Source organism: Arachis stenosperma, chromosome 2 (assembly GCF_014773155.1).
Source record: "Arachis stenosperma cultivar V10309 chromosome 2, arast.V10309.gnm1.PFL2, whole genome shotgun sequence".
NCBI classification, from domain to species: domain Eukaryota; kingdom Viridiplantae; phylum Streptophyta; class Magnoliopsida; order Fabales; family Fabaceae; genus Arachis; species Arachis stenosperma.
Window position 1 is genome coordinate 30,160,227 of NC_080378.1, and position 6,261 is coordinate 30,166,487.

The window sequence follows — 6,261 nt, forward strand, 5'->3', positions numbered from 1 at the left end:
AATTACTCATAACTCACACCGAGGTCAGCTTCATGAAAATGGCATTGGAAAATATCTAAACAAAAAAAAAAAACAAAAAGAAAAAGGAATACCAGTATACCACACCCGAATGATCTATGAGAAATATATATATAGAGAGTCACTAGCGGTGAATTCTCTAAAAATAACTCAAAGTGCGTGTGTTATACATGTTGTGGAGTTTTATTAAATATCAGCGATGTTTTTGTCTTTGCATAATTAAAAAAAATATATATTTTTTTACAAAACTTCAATAACATTTATTTTTACATAATTAAAACTTTTTTTAACAATACGTCAATGATAAATTATGTTGCTATTATAATTATGTAAAACATTAAAATAATTAAATACTTTTATATTTCACAGAAAAATAATTCATATGTGAAAAATTTAGCATCAAGTATGAACCCCGACCCATGCATATACATCAATATTATTTTATACATCAATTCATTGTTCCGCACCATTTTTATGTATTTGTTTAATAAATATAAGAAAAAGTTTGATAGGAGGATAAAAGTTTGACGGAAATTTCTATAGATAAATTTAATGTATACAATTATATATAAAATTATCATCAAATATTTTTTATTCTTTTTTAATCATTAATTAAACATAGGTCTAATTATTTTGTTAATTTTTATAATTTTACTAAATATTTAATTAGGTCTAATTTAAAATAATTAATTTTTTATATTAGATAAAAAATATAATTAAATCTTTATTAAATTTTATTTTTCAAGAAAAAATCAATAATCATAGAATATTTGCTTTTAAAATATTTTATAGTTCATCTTTCGTCAAACATAACAAATAATTAAAAAAATAATTTTATTTTTAACAAAAAATAATTAAAAAGGATCTAAGAAAAGTTTTAATTTAGTATAAAAATTAAATTACAAAATTTTAAACAATAAAGACCTAATTCAAATTTTTGATGAAAGTATAACAACAACCAACAAAGTAATTAAGTCTTAAACATAAATAAAATTAGCATTGTGTTTGTGTTTGTAATTTGGGAAATTTAAAATTTTGAGATGAAATGAAATTTAAAAAATTGGAGTTTCCTTATTGTAAAGGAGACTACGGTAAAAAAATTTAAAAATTTAGGTGAAGCATCATACGTAATTAAAGAGAATTTTTTGAAAAAAAATGTAGGTAGAAAAAAATTGTAGCACGAATGTTTTAAAATTGATCTTGGATATATGATAAAGTTGATCTAAATAAAAGATTTGAAATCGTCTTTTAGGTAGCGTTTGAAAGAGAGACTAAGACTGAGAGACAAAAACTTAATTGAGTCTTAGTATTGTATTTGGTGTAATATGTATAAAACTGAATTATGTTTAAATATTTTGTTCGATTCAAAATAAATATAGAGACTAAAATGAATATAATGATCAAATTACCCTTAATTATCACTACAGGAAAAACACGAGTAACATCGGATTTATCGGCGAAAAAACGAAATTAATCCGCCAGTAATAAATTTATCGTCGGATTTTGTGTCAGTTCCAATCCGATGATATAAATCTCGCCGGTAAATATTTACCGTCCGATTTTGTGCATATACTTGAAGGTCTCCGCCATTGTCGCCTCACAATCCAACAACTTGGACTACACAATTTGAAACCACATGTTAAGTCAAGTAATAATGACATTATATTACTACTAAACGAACTTAATAACTAAATGAAACAAGTTACTTATCAGCCTGACCTTAGTCTTCATGAAAGTTGCTGACCCACCGGTATAATTCGACAATCTGTCCGATGCCCTATTAGCTTTGTTGGTGAGACGGTGATACTTGAATCCCTCATCAGTCTCCCAATGGACATACAGTAACTTCTTAGTATTCGGGCCAAGCCAAATGGTAAGGTGGTCACAGTGCTCACGTACGCCCTCCAACATTTGCGGAAGCTGCCTATCCATCCGATGGTCGAAGATATTCCTGATCATGAGATTATGAGTCTTGTCCCATATAAATTTCTCCTGTAAAAAGAACAGTTAGCACGAGTTAATCGAAATAATTAAACAAAATAAAAGATATAAACTAACACTAAGGTTTGAATATGTTGAGTTCTTATCGTCCACTTCTGAAATCATTGCTCTCTGATCCTAGTTGAGATCTTTTTGTAGCTCAATCATGGGTGGTTATACATCAACTTGATGACACTAGTGCATTCCTGTGTACTTGCATTGTTATTTAGCGCAAACCTATCAATGGAAAACTTAGGTTTAGTAGTTTACTAAAACATACTTCAAAGTAATCTATAAACTTCAATTATATTTAGATTTCTCTAGAAATTTTGGTAGAGTTTCATCTATAACTAGAATGTAGCAAAAGCTACATCTATCAATAATTCACTTAAACAATAACATCTATCAAGATTTAAGAATTATCAAACACAATAAGCAGTTCAAGCCTACTAAACTAAATTGAACATATCTTAACAATTTAAGTCTACTAAAACTAGTAAAATTGAGTGTAACTAAATTAAACTAATTAACTAAAATGGTATGCATATAAAGACTTAAAATAGAACTCACGTTGAAGTCCCATCAGACTAAATCGTCATTCGTATGATAGGAGGTGGTGGAGGGGCATCTAGCTAGGATCCGTGAGAGGATTCTGACGGCGCGGTGTCTGTTGCTAGAGGCGGTGTCATCGAGATAGTGTACTACTGAGCAGATGGAGGTGGTGGAGGAGTCCAATCTGATGAAATAGATAAACAACTTCCTGCAGGTTGTGGTGGTGGCGCAGTAGTAGAAACTACGTAGTTAGGGTTAGGGACTATGATGAACGATTGGTTCTGTGCATTCATTGCCTATGACGTCACAGGGATAGTCAGCATAGGTGGGGATGAATGAGAAGGTTCTACCACGACCACGTGGTCGATCCGTGACACCTCTACCTCTCATCATGTTTGTAAAGAGAATATCAATTAACACTTGTCACAAAAATAATATAATAGCAAAGATAAAATTCATAAACACTTTAAATCACATAAATCAGCAAATACAACATAAATCTTGTGTACATTTATATTATTTGAAAAACAATTATGCATAATCTCTCCTAAAGTTGGATATATATCCACCTTTGCAGTTCACACAAATCCAACCAACCTTAATCATGAATTAAAACTTGCAAATAGCCACAACATATCCAAAATAACTTAATCAGCTAACTAATTAGTTTAGTTCCTAACTACTTAGGTGTTTTAATTTGTACATAAGCAAACCAATTACTTAATCAACAACACCTCAAAACATGTTTTAATTAGAATTAGAACCAAAATAACGAATTCAAAATTATAATAACAAATCAGAACCAACATTATAATAACAAATCAGAACAAGTCAGAACCAAAATAACGAACACAAAATTATAATAATAAATTAGTACCAAAATTATAATAACAAATCATAATCAAGTAACGAACACAAAATTATAATAACAAATCAATACCAAAATTATAATAACAATTTAGAATAAATCAAAAACAAAATAACAAATACAAAATTATAATAGCAAATTAGAACCAAAATTATAATAACAAATTAGAATAAAAATTATAATAACAAATTAGATCTTATTCCTACTTTAGAAAAAAAAAAGTTCAGAAGCATTACCTAAGCACCAATGCCGAGAAGAAGAAGGGGGTACCAGCAGCAGCGGCAGAATCCGGCAACAGCAACAGTGACAAACAGAGCCGACGAACAGCGGTGACGAAGAAGAGGGGGCTTCCAGAGAAGAGGAGACTGTCAGAGAAATAAGAGGGGTAGAGAGAGAATGGGAGGCGAGGGATTAGAGAGACAAAGAGAGAGAAGTTCAAATGAGGGGAAGAAGGTTCACGGTTCGAATTTAGGGTAGAATTACCGTCAGATTTACCGGAAAATAAATCTAACGATAGCATGTTGCGAGTGATCAAAATGCAGCGTTCCATTAAGTGGGTTTACTGTCAAAAAATTTTTTCAACGGTAAATCCGACCCTAAATGTCGCACCTATTTCCATGTTTTTCCTCTAATTATTACTGGCGAATTTACCGTCGGAAACGATAATCTGCTGGTAATATTTTGACACTACGAATTTCACGCCTAAACCACCGGTAAAAGATGCCGCTACTCTACAATGCTAAATCCGACAGTACTAAGCTTTTTTATTGTAGCGTATTAAATCAAAATGAATACAGAAAAAGAAAGCCTTAACCCTCTCCTCCCATCCCTTTCTCCTCTGTTCTCTCTCTCTCTCTCTCTCTCTCTCTCTCTCTCTCTCTCTCTCCTCCCATCTCTCCCTTGCCAATTGCCCCCTGTTATTTGCAGTTTGCCGGTGTCTTTTTCATTCTCGCATCGAATTTGCCCCTAACAAGAAAGCCTTTCCACCATTTCACATTGGATCACACAAGGTTATCTCTCCCTCTTTCTCTCTCTCTCTCTCTCTCTCTCTCTCTCTCTCTGTCTCTCTGTGGCTATCTCTCTGTGTCTCACGCTCTTTCTCTTTCTCTTGTTGTGTCTTACTGTTGTCATCATGTTTGATTTTTTAAATCTACTCTTTTGTTATGGAAGGAGGAGGTGGAATAAAAATTGAAAGAATTGCTTCAGGGTAAAAAGTTTTTCTTGTTGGTTTTAGATGATATGTGGATTAAAAATCAACAATTAGAATTCAGATTAAACGAAGACAAATGGGGTCAATTGAAATATATTTTATGTTGTGGATTCAAAGATGTCTCTGTTTTGCTATCGACTCATGATAAAGATGTTACAACAATCATGGGAGGAGGAGGAGGTGGTCTGGCGGTGGCGATGGAGCAGTAGCTTGATCCAGGAATCTTCGATGCTTGAAAAAAAGAGGTGGTATGAGAAGACGATATGTGCCCTAATTTGATTTTTAAAATAGGTAAATTTGGAATTAACAATTTAGACTGAGGGCATTTTGGGCAAAAACTTTTTTCGTTCTAAAAATTTTAATCCTCTGTATCTCTACTTTTGGATGTATTGAAAAAATTGAAATTTTAGTTCCAGTCTCAACCCAACAAACATGTTAATGAGTCTCAATCTCCCAGTTGTCTGAGTATCTCAAAACAAATACTACCTTATGCTTGGTCTAAATAAATTCATAAATGCGTGTAAGAGAATGATATGATTTCTTAATGGTGAGAAGCCCATTAGATGCCTTTATACTAAGTTTAAGGTTTTTATAAGGTTTGAAATCAATGAAGATATTAAATGTAATTTCATTATGAATGAGTTTATACTTTATTATTGGGTATTGGTTCAACATGACAAAGAGAGTCTAAAATTAGCAAATAGTTTTGGAGTAGTGGAATATTCATATAATAAAGAGGTTGACGGTGTTATGACTTAGGAGGATAATATTGTTACGTACAAAGGAATGGTGATAGATGCCTTTCAATAATCTACCCTAGTGGAGGAAGAAGAAGCTAATCCCGATATGCATAATAAGTTTTACCGGGTGTTAGAATCTATGCGCATAGACTTATATGAGACAAAAGTATTCAGATGGAGCTGTCAATTATAACAAGAATGTTAGGTATTAAATCTGAAAAAATAACCATTCTCAATACTTGTTTTAGCAAATAGTGACTTTTGTTAGGGAGATCACATCACATTCTAGTGATATTATTCCCAAAAATCATACAAAGCTAAGAAAAATATTTCTCAATCGAGGTTAAAAGAAGTTAAGATAGTTTGTTGCATATGTCATTTATTACAAGGATGATGAGGGTTCGACCGAGTATATATTTTATAATTCACTTAAGTTTAGCCCTAGCATACCAAGATATTACTTTTTCTTGATACGTAACTTGTAGAAAGTGTATGCATCTATGAATTTAGCTCCTCACATGAGGTGGTACTTCGAAAATATTATTGGGCTTTGTTTCGATAGATCTTTTTCTAATATCCATCTTAGCCTCTCATATTCTTCTTAGCTCGTGATTGTTATCCTACACAACTTTTATTTTGAAATGTGTATGCAAGATTCATACCTCTTCCTAATTAAATTGAGTTATTCCAAGTCCAATTCAGATGATCTAAATTCAAAAATAGAGATATTCTTTCAATGTGTTGTCATTTCAAGAGAGTGAGATCTTTGAGTGAGTCAACATAAAGAAGGAGAACTACGGCAAATTGGTTGATGCACACTTTAAGGATGTCGGAATGACTTTAACTTAATTAATGCCATATGTTATTTCAAGTTAGATGTTACATATATAAAT